This window comes from Cherax quadricarinatus, chromosome 39 (assembly GCF_038502225.1).
Source record: "Cherax quadricarinatus isolate ZL_2023a chromosome 39, ASM3850222v1, whole genome shotgun sequence".
Lineage (NCBI taxonomy): Eukaryota > Metazoa > Arthropoda > Malacostraca > Decapoda > Parastacidae > Cherax > Cherax quadricarinatus.
Genome location: NC_091330.1, coordinates 22861848 through 22877892, shown reverse-complemented (window position 1 = coordinate 22877892; position 16045 = coordinate 22861848).

The following is a 16045-nucleotide window of genomic DNA, read 5'->3' as shown; positions in this document are numbered from 1 at the left end:
TATCGTATTTTCCGGCATATAAGGCGCACGAGTATATAACACGTGTAAGACGGTGTTTGCAAGGAGTTGTAACGTTGGTAAACTGCTAAAGCGTAACCCAAATCCTACCCTGAGGATATAAAGTGCAGGCTGATTTTCCAAGACTTTTTGTAGGAAAAAACACGCTTTACATGCCGGAAAATGCGGTAAATAAAGATACCAGACTGTTGCACGTGTCTTACGTTAACCAAACCTAACCTAACTCAACCTTATCCTAATATAGCCTCGCCTAGCTTAACGTAGCCTAAATTAACTTGAGTTCAAATCAAATATTGCTATATTCATTGGGGAAAGCACTAAGCCTGTAGGATCATAAAGTGAATGGGGAATGGGAGGCAATCAAGTTTGATCGAATGAAGTGTAGGATACGTCCAGTACCTTAGATCAAGAGCCCTCATCGGTATCAAGACACCGATCACAAGGGAAACTAAATAATGAAAATGCATTTCGGAGGAAAAAATAAGCGTTTAAGAAAAAAAATGACTGAAAAACTACAAAATACACAAAACTACAAGCGACAAAACAGCGGGAGGCATCTGGTGGAACTACAAGGGAAGAGACAGCAGTGAGGAGACCAGGACCCTCGCACAAATACAGCAGTGAGGAGACCAGAACCCTCGCACAAATATAGTAGTGAGGAGACCAGGACCCTCGCACAAATACAGCAGTGAGGAGACCAGGACCCTCGCACAAATATAGCAGTGAGGAGACCAGGACCCTCGCACAAATACAGCAGTGAGGAGACCAGGACCCTCGCACAAATATAGTAGTGAGGAGACCAGGACCCTCGCACAAATACAGCAGTGAGGAGACCAGGACCCTCGCACAAATATAGTAGTGAGGAGACCAGGACCCTCGCACAAATATAGCAGTGAGGAGACCAGGACCCTCGCACAAATACAGCAGTGAGGAGACCAGGACCCTCGCACAAATATAGCAGTGAGGAGACCAGGACCCTCGCACAAATACAGCAGTGAGGAGACCAGGACCCTCGCACAAATATAGTAGTGAGGAGACCAGGACCCTCGCACAAATACAGCAGTGAGGAGACCAGGACCCTCGCACAAATATAGTAGTGAGGAGACCAGGACCCTCGCACAAATACAGCAGTGAGGAGACCAGGACCCTCGCACAAATATAGTAGTGAGGAGACCAGGACCCTCGCACAAATACAGCAGTGAGGAGACCAGGACCCTCGCACAAATATAGTAGTGAGGAGACCAGGACCCTCGCACAAATACAGCAGTGAGGAGACCAGGACCCTCGCACAAATACAACAGTGGGGAGACCAGGACCCTCGCACAAATACAACAGTGGGGAGACCAGGACCCTCGCACAAATACAACAGTGGGGAGACCAGGACCCTCGCACAAATATAGTAGTGAGGAGACCAGGACCCTCGCACAAATACAGCAGTGAGGAGACCAGGACCCTCGCACAAATACAACAGTGGGGAGACCAGGACCCTCGCACAAATACAACAGTGGGGAGACCAGGACCCTCGCACAAATACAGCAGTGGGGAGACCAGGACCCTCGCACAAATATAGTAGTGAGGAGACCAGGACCCTCGCACAAATATAGCAGTGAGGAGACCAGGACCCTCGCACAAATACAGCAGTGAGGAGACCAGGACCCTCGCACAAATATAGCAGTGAGGAGACAGAGGACCCTCGCACAAATACAGCAGTGAGGAGACCAGGACCCTCGCACAAATATAGTAGTGAGGAGACCAGGACCCTCGCACAAATACAGCAGTGAGGAGACCAGGACCCTCGCACAAATATAGTAGTGAGGAGACCAGGACCCTCGCACAAATACAGCAGTGAGGAGACCAGGACCCTCGCACAAATATAGTAGTGAGGAGACCAGGACCCTCGCACAAATACAGCAGTGAGGAGACCAGGACCCTCGCACAAATATAGTAGTGAGGAGACCAGGACCCTCGCACAAATACAGCAGTGAGGAGACCAGGACCCTCGCACAAATACAACAGTGGGGAGACCAGGACCCTCGCACAAATACAACAGTGGGGAGACCAGGACCCTCGCACAAATACAACAGTGGGGAGACCAGGACCCTCGCACAAATATAGTAGTGAGGAGACCAGGACCCTCGCACAAATACAGCAGTGAGGAGACCAGGACCCTCGCACAAATACAACAGTGGGGAGACCAGGACCCTCGCACAAATACAACAGTGGGGAGACCAGGACCCTCGCACAAATACAACAGTGGGGAGACCAGGACCCTCGCACAAATACAACAGTGGGGAGACCAGGACCCTCGCACAAATACAACAGTGGGGAGACCAGGACCCTCGCACAAATACAACAGTGGGGAGACCAGGACCCTCGCACAAATACAACAGTGGGGAGACCAGGACCCTCGCACAAATACAACAGTGGGGAGACCAGGACCCTCGCACAAATACAACAGTGGGGAGACCAGGACCCTCGCACAAATACAACAGTGGGGAGACCAGGACCCTCGCACAAATACAGCAGTGGGGAGACCAGGACCCTCGCACAAATACAACAGTGGGGAGACCAGGACCCTCGCACAAATACAACAGTGGGGAGACCAGGACCCTCGCACAAATACAAGTGGGGAGACCAGGACCCTCGCACAAATACAACAGTGGGGAGACCAGGACCCTCGCACAAATACAACAGTGGGGAGACCAGGACCCTCGCACAAATACAACAGTGGGGAGACCAGGACCCTCGCACAAATACAGCAGTGAGGAGACCAGGACCCTCGCACAAATATAGTAGTGAGGAGACCAGGACCCTTGCACAAATACAGCAGTGAGGAGACCAGGACCCTCGCACAAATACAGCAGTGAGGAGACCAGGACCCTCGCACAAATACAGCAGTGAGGAGACCAGGACCCTCGCACAAGTACAGCAGTGAGGAGACCAGGACCCTCGCACAAATATAGTAGTGAGGAGACCAGGACCCTTGCACAAATACAGCAGTGAGGAGACCAGGACCCTCGCACAAATATAGTAGTGAGGAGACCAGGACCCTTGCACAAATACAGCAGTGAGGAGACCAGGACCCTCGCACAAATATAGTACTGAGGAGACCAGGACCCTCGCACAAACAGCAGTGAGGAGACCAGGACCCTCGCACAAACAAAAGTGAGGAGACCTGGACCCTTGCACAAATATAGTAGTGAGGAGACCAGGACCCTCGCACAAATACAGCAGGAGTGACCCTTCACTGACGGAGACAGTGAGAGAGGCAACTCGTGAGATAACATCTGAGAACATACTGTTGACATTAGAAACGATGAGGAGAGAGGGGAGTGTATTTTTATAAATTAACTGATATATAAGGGGTAATGTAATGTGACAGAGACGGGAAACGACTGAAAAGGCAGTTCGTAGAGCAGTTGAGGTAGCTTGTAGCTGATAGGAGAAACCTTGTAGAGCAGTGGAGGAACCCTGTAGCGCAGTGGAGGTTCCCCGTACAGCAGTGGTAATGCGTTTTTCTCATAATCAAAAGAATCAGGGTCGAATTCTGCTACGTAGCAATAAACATACACCTAGGAGGTAAACTGTTGTGGGTTGCATTCTGGGGGAGAGCTCTATATGGACTCCTTGGATTCTCCCTGGTTATAAATTCTCTGGGCTTACCATTGGGTTTAGCGCTTAGTTATGATTATAATAATAATCTGGGGTTACCAGTCTGAATACATTCTTTTTTCTCCTACAAAAACGGTGACAAAAATAAGGAGAAATGGAAATAAATGAGATACAATGCTATAAAAAAGATTAGAATTTTGGATCAAAGCAGTTGCAAATCTGTTAGATTTGTTTTGGAAATTTCATTTGCACATATCACAGTTCTTGACCAAAGCCAAAATTAAAACACTCAGAGGCAGTCACATGTTTCAGGGCAAGACCGGCAAAAATTTGGAGAATTTGTTAATAAGGAATAAATGGGGCATGTGAGTCAGCCACTCTTCGCTACTCTTACTCGCCATTATTTGACCCTATTTACCGACGTCACCCATTACCAACCTACCCCTCCATCCTCTACCCCCCCCCCCCTCCCTACTGACCTTACTCCAGTTGCCCTTTTTTTCATCCCATTCCCCGCCTCTCCCTATAATACCAGCCTGCTCTCCTATCACCCCAATCCCGCAGTACCGTCCCATTCCTCAGTGCTTACAGATTTAGATAAACTCCATCGTTTCCCTCCCCTCCCTCAGTGGAAAATCTCGCATTATTTAAGTAACTGGGATATCCTGGGTTAAATCTACACAGTGTGTTGTTTCATGAACCCATAATCTGTTTGTACCTTCAAGACCATTGTAAAAAAGTTGTATGATATAAATCCAAAAACTAAATAACACTTAACCCTAAATTCCTTCCCCTACATCTATCCATAAGAACATAAGAACGAAGGAACACTGCAGCAGGCCTACTGGCCCATGCGAGGCAGGTCCAAGTCTCCTACCGGCTTAAGCCAATGCACCCAACCTAGTCAGGTCAGGTCACATTGACTTACGGGAGGAACACGGCAACCGACCTGGTAGCACAAGCTATCAGGTCCAACTCACACACACCCACATCCACTCATGTATTTATCCAACCTATTTTTAAAGCTACACAACGTTCTGGCCTCTATAACTGTACTTGGGAGTTTGTTCCACTCATCCACAACTCTATTACCAAACCAGTACTGTCCTATATCCTTCCTGAATCTGAATTTTTCCAACTTAAAACCATTGCTGCGAGTCCTGTCTAGGCTAGATATTTTCAGCACACTATTTACATCCCCTTTATTTATTCCTGTCTTCCATTTATACACCTCAATCATATCCCCCTAATTCTACGTCTTTCTAGAGAGTGCAGATTCAGGGCCCTTAGTCTATCCTCATAGGGAAGGTTTCTGATACATGGGATCAACTTTGTCATCCTCCTTTGTACATTTTCCAGAGCATTTATATCCATTCTGTAATACGGTGACCAAAACTGTGCAGCATAATCTAAATGAGGCCTAACCAAGGATGTATAGAGTTGAAGAACAACCTGAGGACTCCTATTATATATGTTTCTTGATATGAAGCCAAGGATTCTATAGCTTTATTGCGAACACTAATGCACTGTTGTCTTGGTTTCAGATTACTGCTAACCAGAACTCCTAAATCTTTTTCGCAATCCGTAATATTAAGATCTACATTATTTAGTTTATATGTGGCATGGTTTTTGTCCTGTCCAACATTTAGAACTTTGCATTTGTCTATATTAAACTGCATCTGCCACTTCTCCGACCACTGCATCAGTCTATTCAAATCTTCCTGGAGTGCTCGAATGTCCTCGTCAGAATGAATTCGACGGCCTATTTTGGTGTCATCGGCAAACTTGCTGATGTCGCTCTTTATGCCCTCATTTATGTCGTTTATGTAGATTGTGAACAGCACAATCTACATAGATGAGGGCATAAAGAGCGACATCAGCAAGTTTGCCGATGACACCAAAATAGGCCGTCGAATTCATTCTGACGAGGACATTCTCTTCACTCTCTCTCTTTCGATCGATTGATTGATCCTCCGAACACGATCACACATGTTCCCCATCATTTCTTTCCGTCTAACCACCTCCAAAACCTGCAACACATCCCTCAAACTCCACTTCATATCGTCTTCAAATCCCATTCCCCACTGTTTCCCATCTCCAGAACAAACTACAAGTATTTTAGTTGCTGTGTGATCCGGGAAATGTATTCCTGTATTGCATAATTTATTCACCTTGTACCTCAATGCATGTGATTTGAACAGTGTAGAATGTGGTTTAAGTTTTTGGTCCCTTACCCCTTGCGGGCCCTTAGTTCTCCTGCAGTGCTCCTTTTTCTTGTCCGTAGATTGATCCCACTCCTACTTTTATTACGTCTTCCACTCCATTCCTCTGCTATTTCTACTACCTTTACTATTGCCTCCTTTCATCCTTCATTCCCCTTTCTCGTTTTTGCCACTAAACTACTCTCCCTACTTATTTACTACCACTATTTCTTCTACTGCTACTTCCACTATCTACATACCACTACTTCCTCTTCTCCCTCTCTTGTTCCCGTCCTTTTTCCCTCTTGCCTATATATACTGGCTCCCTCGCTCTTTTCTGTTAGTGTGACTTTGTAAATGGTCCAAGTCAGATCGAAACGTCATTGTAAGCTCCTCCTATGTGCGGGTTATTTGTGTATTGTAATAAAGTTGGTAGAATTACCGACAATATGTAAAGTAAAAGGACACAAGTGCAACTAATGTAACATTTATTGTGGCAACGTTTCGCTCTCCAGGAGCTTTATCAAGCCATGACAAACAATACATGGACACAGAGGGTATATAAAGGCTCAGAGTGAGGTGCAATACTAGTGAGGTACCATTTCGATGTCACATTAGTTGCACTTGTGTCCTTTTACTTTACATATTTGTGTATTTTTCTAGTCAAGGTATTGTGCCTTTTATTTTCTTTAAGTTTCTTATGCAATTAAATATTAGCATTGAAGATCTGAAGTTAATCAGAAGAGTCCTTCACAAATTATCACATGGAAACCAATATACCAATTTCTTAATAAAAATGGCAAATTAGGACCTACACCACCCAAAACTAATTTAAGTCTTCCACAAATAAACAACAACTTTGAAGCCAAACTGTAGAGGAATTATCTGGTTATCTCAGAGAGACCAATATCCTAAAATATAGCGGCACATTAAGTTTGAAATCGCTCATAAGATGTATTAACAAGTTATTGACGTTGAAGGGTTGTAGTCAGTCGAATGAGGCACTTAGAAATTATCCCATGAAGAGCAGTATTTCAATTTTCTCAGTTTCTTTTATTAATAAAAGCAAACTGGGACCTATACAAGCCAAAATTAATCCATTTTCTTTTCTCTTAGCAAGACTGACCACCATTTAACGTTTAAGAAAAAAAGTGAAAAAAATATGCGTCTTGATTGGGTTTTGGGTACATAATATATATTTTTTTTTAAATGGTTTTGAAGTCACAAAGATGTGTTTGGCACATAAAAATTACATATATAGATTTAACCTGGAATAGCCAAATACTCATATCAGAAAAAAACATTCTCCAATTATGCCACAGAAAACCAATTTCATTAATAAAATTGGCTCGTTAACACTAACGCGCCTAAAATCAAGGCGACGCTTCCTTCAACAGAATTTAACAAAATTTTTAGTCTGAACAACCTAAACATAAGAAACGTTTATCAGTTTCATAAGATGTATCAGACAAAGATGATACCGTTCAGAATTGTTTCATTTTTATCAGGAGAAGTTCTAATTACGTCTGGGAAATAGGAGGTATTCAGATTCGATCCAGTTTCTTGGATCAAGAGCACCTCAGTAGCGTCAAGGTAATCTCCAGTTAATTAATTCGCAATAATATTATACCACTGCAGAATTAGAAGTAGCAAAAATGACATGAAAAACATCTGAAAGACGTTCCCGAAGTTAATTTAACGAAGCCAAGTAGAGTTAATGAGTCTCAATTTATGGTTGTCATCATTAATGAGCACCTGAGAGATCTTGTAAACACACGTGGTTTTCAGGTGACAACCCCATCAAAGTTCACACAAGTCTGATGTCACGGAATAATTGTTACTGCAGTCAGGTCCCAGACCACGTCTCCCGAAGGATCAAGGCCTGATCAACCAAGCTGTCATTGCTGGTCCCACGCAGTCCAGTATACGAACCACAATCCGGCTGTGGCACTGATCTGAGGGACTTGTCCAGTTTCTTCTTAAAGACTGTCAGAGGTTTGTTGGTAATTCCCCTTATGCACGGAAGGAAAGCGTTGAAGAGTCGGGGACCTCTGACAGTCATTGAATTCTCTTTTAGTGTGTTCATCGCCACTTGTTTTATAGTAGAAGTATTTTGCACCGCCTGCCAAGTCTCTTGTCATACGGAATGATTTCGGTGTTCAGGTTTGGGACCAGTTCCTAAAGGATTTCCCACGTGTAAATTATTATGTACCTTTCCTGTCTACGTTCCAAGGAATGCAATTGAAGAGACTTCAAGCATTCCCAGTGACAGATGATTGATGGAGTGTATACGAGTAAGTTCTCTCTGCGTCTTCTATCTCAGCAATCTCGCCTGCCTAGAAGGGGGCTGTCAGTATACAGGAGTATTCCAACCAGAAGAGGCTTTTTAAGGTTCATTGAATTCAATATCAGGAATGGTCTATATAAAATTGAGCAGTCTCTCCCTACACCTGCCAGTTATTCCACGAACCTTTCCCTACTAATAGTTCACCAGGGTTGGAAATTTGAATCCACCTGGATAAGGCGTTCTGTAGTTATAAACGGAATCCTTGGGGAAAGATAATGGAAGATAAGAACACTACCTATCAATATGTTGAATCTGGCTTAAAATCATATGAAAAAATTGTGTTTAAACTTGTGAAATTAAGAAAACTCTTTAAAAGTGCGAATTTTTAAATATTTGAGACAAACATACAAAGCCTGGAAGAGGAAAGAGATGAAGAGGGAACTGAAGTTGATGAAGGAAAGGGATAGTATGATGGGAGCAGGAAGAGCAACAGCACATGAGGGGACTGAAGGAAGAGGAGCAAAAGAAGACCTTTGCGGAAATACTCTCAGACAAGAGGGAGGTGCAGGAGATGATAAAGGAGCACCAAAGGAATTACTTAAATCAGATACAGAAATGTATAAGAAAATGAAGTGGAAAGAAGAGAGATGAAAGTCGCTGATAATTCACGGGCTTCAGGAGGCTAAAGGGAGAATTAATGATGAAATATGACAGGTGGAGGAACAGGAGATTAAAAATATCATCCTAACTGGTGGAGAACCTGAAATGCTCCAGGTGACAGATTTTCAGAAACTTGGCAAATACTCGAAGGGAAAAATACACCCAGACAAATTGATCCTCTCAGCAGTAATGACGCGAGACAGGATCATGCAACGAATAACAGGGCTAAGGGACACACTGCCGGGTGTACCATGACGGGGCAGAACAAGGAAGGAACGGGAGCAACTGAGACTACAAAGGCGCCAGAGGCAGGAAGTGAAGATAGGGCATGCATCGACAGACAGATGATCAGCCTCCGGAGGAATGCCAGGCACACCCACACACACATTCCCCTCCAGCCCTAGCCCCCCCCCCCTTTCGCACCCAAAACAAACCATACCCCACCTTCTCCGCACACTCACAGTCCCCATTCCCCCCAGCACAAGTACCTACTTCACAAATGACCCTCACCCCAACCCCCACACCGTATGTTTTCCCCTCACCTCATTCATCCCCGTCTGTATCCAGGATCCTGACCCTTCCAGGACAAACATTCCACCATCCCTTAACCCCCAGCCCACACCAACCACTTCCACCACCCTTACCCATGTACAAGGACCAGGAATCCAGGAACCTCCAAACCAAAACACAGATATGATATGCCAATGCTGATGGAATAACAAATAAGAGTGATGAATAGCATGAACGAATAATAGAGGCCCACACTTTATAACACTCACAAAGACAAAGCTCATGAAGATAACAGACGCGATATTCCAGGCTGGATATTAGATTTTGAGGAAAGACCGAAGGAGCAGAGGAAGAGGAGGAGGAGTGGCACTGCTTATCAGAAGCCAGTAGAATATTGAGGAAATGGGAGGAATGGACAAAGGGCAAGCAGACGACTACATAGGCACAATGAAGACTGGAGGTCCCAAGATGCTTATAGCAGTAATGTACAGCCCTCTACTATACAGCAAGAGGCCTAGACAAGTATAGTATGATGCAAACAAGAAAGCAGTGGTGGATATATTAGCTGAGGTAGCCAGCAGAGCCCACATGAGCAGGACAAAGCTACTGGTCATGGGAGACTAGGAGAGCCTACAGTCACACTGGGGACCAGAAACTTGGAAGGCTAAGATGCTACAGGTGATGATAGAGAACTTGGTGTACCAGCAAGGCTGGACCTTGCATTTACCCTGAGGTGTTCGGACATAGGAGATATTACATATAAAAGGCCCTGTAGTGCTAGCGACCTCACAGTTCTAAGTTTTGAATACTTTGTGAAAGTATCCGTGAAGAGGGAAACAGCACAGAAAGGATAGGAGAAACCAAACTTCAAAAGAGGGGACTACACAGGCATGAGGCAATTCCTGTATGAGGTAAAGTGGGAAAGAGAACTAGAGGAGAAGACAGTGGATGAGATGCTGGAGTATGTGGCTGGAAAGTGCAGGGAGGCAGTGGAGAAATTCGTACCCAGGAGGAAAAGAAATAATGGAAGAAGAGAGTGAGCCTCTGGTTTACCAGAGGTGTAGAAAGAGCAAAGCTAAACGTGTTAGAGCATGGAAAAAGTATAGAAGACAAAGAGCTAAGGTAAACAAGGAGTTGTCTGACAAAGTGGCTCCTGGAGTTTAACCCCAGCAAGTGCAAATTGCGAAGTTTATGGAAGGGCAAAGAAGACCACGGATGGAGTACAGGCTCAGGGGACAGTGGCTGCCAACCTCGCTATACCAAATATTTCAACCGAGGCACACGTCATCAAAATAACTGCTGCAGCAAATGAGCATCTGGCAAATCTAAGAATAGCTTTTCGACATCTAAGTAAGGAGTCATCCACGGTACTGTACACTGTATACATCAGGCCCATATTGGAGTATGCAGCTCCGGTATGGAACCCACACCTAGTCAAGCATGTCAAGAAATTGGAGAAAGTGCAGATGTTTGCAAAGAGACTAGTCCTGGAGCTAAGGGATGTCCTATGAGAAGAGGTTAAGAGAAATCAGCCTGATAACACCAGAAAACAGAAGGAATAGGGGTGAAATAAAAGTGTGCCAAATGCTGAGAGGAATTGGCAGGGTGAATAGGGACATATTGTCTGAGAGATGGGAAACAGGGACGCAATGGCACAGCTGGAAGTTGAAAATTCAGATGAGTCATAAGGAAGTTAGTATTTCATTAGCCTTAGAATGGTCAAGTGGAAGGATTTAGTGAAATGGTAGAGGCAGGGGTCCAGACAAAGCTTTAAGAAGAGGTATGATAAGGCTCTCGAAGCAAGGAGAGGGTTAACGTAGTAGCAACGAATAGGCGGGGCTAGGAGCTGTGAATCGACCCTGCAACCAAATGTAGGTGAGTACTTATAGCTGAGTACACACACACGCACACACACAGGAGAGGTTTGTACCCAACGGCAACAGAAATAATGAGAAGGCCAGGACGAGCCCTTAGTTCACCCAAAGGTGTAGAGAAGCTAAAACCAAGTGCGCTAGAGAATAGGGGTATAGAAGGTAAAGGACCCAGGAGAAAAGGAGAGTAGTTAAAGAGCCAGAAATGAATATGCACAGGTAAGGAGGGAGGCCCAACGACAATACGAAAATGACATAGCAGTGAAAACCAAGTCCAACCCGACGCTGTTGTACAATCACATCGGGAAGTAAACAACAGTCAAGGACGAGGTAATCAGGGTGAGGAAGGAAGGAGTGGAGCTTACAAGAAACGACCTAGAAGCATGTGAGGAGCTCAACATGAGATTTAAAGAGGTATTCACAGTGGAGACAGAAAGGACTCCAGAAAGACGGAGAGGTGGGGTACACCATCAAGTGCTGGACACGATACATAAAACCGAGAAGGTGAAGAGGCTAAGCGAACTAGATAACTCAAAGGCGATGGGGCCGGATCAAGTCTCTCCATGTGCACCTAGAAAGGAAAGAGCTTATCAACGACAACCAGCACGGATTCAGAGATGAGAAATCCTGTGTCACAAACTTACTGGAGTTCTGTGACAAGGTGACAGTAGTAAGACAAGAGAGAGAGGGGTGTGTAGATTGCTTTTTCTTGGATTGTAAGAAGGCTTTTGACACGGTTTCAAACAAGAGATTAGTACAAAAGCTGGAGGGCCAGACAGGTATAACAGAGAAGGCACTGCAATGTATCAGAGAATACATGAAGGGAAGGCATCAGCGAGTCATGGCATGTGGTATCAGAGTGGGCGCCTGTGACGAGCGGGGTTCCACAAGGGTCAGTCCTAGGACAGTGCTGTTTCTGGTATATGTGAATGACGTGATGGAAGGAATAGACTCAGAAGTGTCCCTGTTAGTAGACGATGTGAGGAGGAGGATAAGGCAGGACTACAGAGGGATCTGGACAGTCTGCAGGCCTGGTCCAGCAACTGGCTCTTGTAGTTCAACCCCACCAAGTGCAAAGTCATGAAGATCGGAGAAAAACAAGACTGCAGACAGAGTGCAGTCTAGGGGGCCAAAGACTACAAACTTCACTCAAAGAAAAGGATCTTGAGGTGTATATAATATCGAGCATGTCTCCTGAGGCGCACAAAAACCAAATAACTGCTGTAACATAGGGGCGACTAGCGAACCTAAGAATAGCATTCCGACATCTCAGTAAGGAGTCGATCCGGACCGTGTACGTCAGGCCCATATTAGAGTATGCAGCTCCAGTCTGGAACCCACACCTGGCCAAGCATGTCAGGATATTAGAGAAAGTGCAAAGGTTTGCAGCGAAACTATTCCCGGAGCTAAGGGGCATGTCCTACGAGGAGAGGCTAAGGGAACCTGACCTGACGACGCTGAAGAACAGGCGGAATGGGAGGAGGGCATAATAACGAGATATAAAATACTGAGAGGAATCGACAAGGTGGACAAAGACAGGATGTTTCAGAGATGAGACAGCAACAAAAAGGTCATAACTGGAAGTTGAAGACTCAGATGAGTCACAGGGATGTTAGGAAGTGTTTCTTCAGTCATAGAGTTGTCAGGAAGTGAAATAGTCTGGAAAGTGAGGTAGTGGAGACAAGTACCTTACACAGCTTTAAAAAGAGGTATGATAAAGCTCATGGAGCAGGGAGAGAGTTGGCCTTATTACGACCAGTCAGAAGGTGGGGCCAGGAGTTATGATTCGACCCCTGCAACCACAGTTAGGTGAGTGTACACACACACACCTTGATACCTCCAAGGCAATGGGACCGGACATCTTCCCATAGGTCCTTAGAGAGGGAGCAGAAGTGCTGTATGTACTACTAACCACAATCTTCAACACATCCCTTGAAATTGGGCAACTTCATGAGGTATGGAAGACTGGAAATGTACTTCGCATTTTTAAAAAAGGAGAAAGAAAAGAGACACTAAACTATAGACCAGTGTCACTGAAGTGTATAGTATGCAAAGTCATGGAGAAGATTATGAGGAGGAGAGTGGGGGAGCACCTGGAACGGAATGAGAGTATAAACGACAACCAGCACGGATTCATGGGAGGCAAATCCTGTGTCACAAACCTTCTGGAGTTTTATGATAAAGTAACAGAAGACACGAGAGAGAGGGGTGGGTTGATTGCATTTTCTTGGACTGCAAGAAGGCCTTCGACACAGTTCCTCACAAGAGATTAGTGCAGAAGCTAGAGGATCAAGCGCGTATATCAGGAAGGGCACTGGAATGGATCAGAGAATACCTGACATGGAGGCAACGATGAGTCATTGTACGTGATGTATCACAGTGGTCGGTCCTAGGACCAGTGCTATTTTTGGTATATGTGAATGACATGATGGAAGGGATAGACTCTGAAGTGTCCCTTTTCTCAGATGATATGAAGTTAATGAGAATTAAATCAGTTGAGGATCAAGCAGGACTTCAAAGAGACCTGGACAGGCTGGACACCTGGTCCAGCAACTGGCTTCTCGAATTTAACCCCGCCAAATGCAAAGTCATGAAGATCGGGGAAGGGCAAAGAAGATCGCAGACAGAGTATAGACTAGGTGGCCAAAGTCTGCAGACCGTGCTCAAGGAGAAAGATCTTGGGGTGAGTATAACACCGAGCACGTCTCCGGAAGCACACATCAACCAGATAACTGCTGCAGCATATGGGCGCCTGGGAAAACCTGAGAATAGCGTTCCAATACCTTAATAAGGAATTGTTCAAGACACTGTACACCGTGTACATCAGGCCCATACTGGAGTATGCAGCACCAGTTTGGAACCCACGCCAGGTCAAGCACGTCAAGAAATTAGAGAACGTGCAAAGGTTTGCGACAAGGTTAGTTCCAGAGCTAAGGGGAATGTCCTATGAAGAAAGGTTAAGGGAAATCGGCCTGTCGACACTGGAGGACAGGAGAGTTAGAGGAGACATGATAACAACATACAAAATTCTGCGTGGAATAGACAAGGTGGACACAAAAACAAGGGGTCACACTTGGTAGTTGAAGACTCCTGTAGTCAAAGGGATGTTAGGAAGTATTTCTTCAGTCACAGAGTAGTCAGGAAGTGAAATAGTCTAGCAAGTGATGTAGTGGAGGCAGGAACCATACATAGCTTTAAGACGAGGTATGATGAAGCTCATGGAGCAGGGAGAGAGAGGACCTAGTAGCGTTTAGTGAAGAGGCGGGGCCAGGAGCTGAGTCTCTACCCTTGCAACCATAATTAGGTGAGTGCGCACACACACACACACACACTGCAGCAAAACTTGTGCAAAGTCGCATGTGATATTAACTTCATGACGCAGCTCCTCTTTCCTCCCCTCCCCTCCCTTTCCACCTCCATTCAACCCCTCCCATCGACCCTTCCCTAACCCATTCAGGCATCAGCACGAACCACAACCTAGCTAAGGTACACTAGAGTTAGGGGGCGCAGGCTGAGGCATAGCGGGGAGGGGGAGGTCCGGGAAGAGAGGGGATGAAAGGAAGAAGATAAGGGAAGGGAAGGGAAGGTAAGGTTCGAATGATTGATTTATTGAAACAGGGAAAGAGAAAGAAACGGAAGAATAAGAAAAGGAATTGCTAGGAGAGAGAGAAGTCCTAGAGTTCTGTTACCCTTCATTATATAATATTTACAGAGTGGCACCAAAGTCTAGCTGTTTTCCTGTTATATTCCATCGCACAGGATGGGTTTCGTATATCAACTAATGAAATCTTTCAGCCTGAGCTGGGAGACTTCAGTAGACCGATAAGGATTTCCAACACTTTTCTACAGATTCATTAACTACGCCAGCTTCAAAGATTGTGTTTCAACTTAAAGGGAAGAGAAAGAGGGAATAGAGATGGGAGTCTAATTAGAAAAGACATGCGGGACCGAGTGTGGGGAGAGTTTAAACAAAGACACCGTGAGAAACCTGTTCACTGAACTCGTATTGACTTCCTAAGAGACGAGCCTCTCTAAGTAAGTATTAAAAATAAATTATTCAGGTACAGAGATTTGCCGCCAGGTTAATGTATGTTTACCACCAGGATTTTTTTTTACATGCTAATTATTCCATCCAGTGTTGTTGATAGTCGCTTTGTATTGTTGTTTCACAGATGGGCTTAATATTAGATAATATCTTAGCAGCGTGTTCTGTGAACTGAAAACACAAATTCTGTGAAGAAGACTAATCGATTTTGATTTCAAATCTTTGCAGCAGTGTAGAACGAGAGGAGACATGAACAGTTGATCTTGACATACAAAATATACAAGTCTTAGAAGAAAGTGGACCAAGATAGATTATTTACCAAGGATGGGACCAGGATGAGCGACAGGGAAGTAGAAAACTTAAATGAAATAGAGGAGGAAACAGCATAGATTAGAATCTGTCACGAGTTCAAAAGTTTTTTCATCAGAGAATGATCAAGAGGAAAAAAAAAGTCGGCCTCAAAAGCTCGATCTTAACATTTAAAAAACTCAGCAAGATAAATCCTCACGAAGACACGCACACCAGTGAAATATGAATATTTTTATCTAATTTTTAAAAGAAATGGCGCATTCTTTATCTTGCCAATCTTATTCATTTCGCTTTTTTCAGTGTTGCAGAGGTTCATTCATTTTCGTGGACGGGAATGCAGAACTCGCATGAGAACTGCCAGGTAACACGCACAGCCCTGCCGCTAGTGTGAGCAGTGCTGTTGACAAGGTCGTGGATTTCCCAACCTATCTTCCTGTCGTACCACCTTCCCTGGGTACCTAACACAAATGGGGTGCATAACGTAGGTGGTAGCGCATCTCTTTTTTCACCAGGAAAGCGGAAAGTGCCTTCT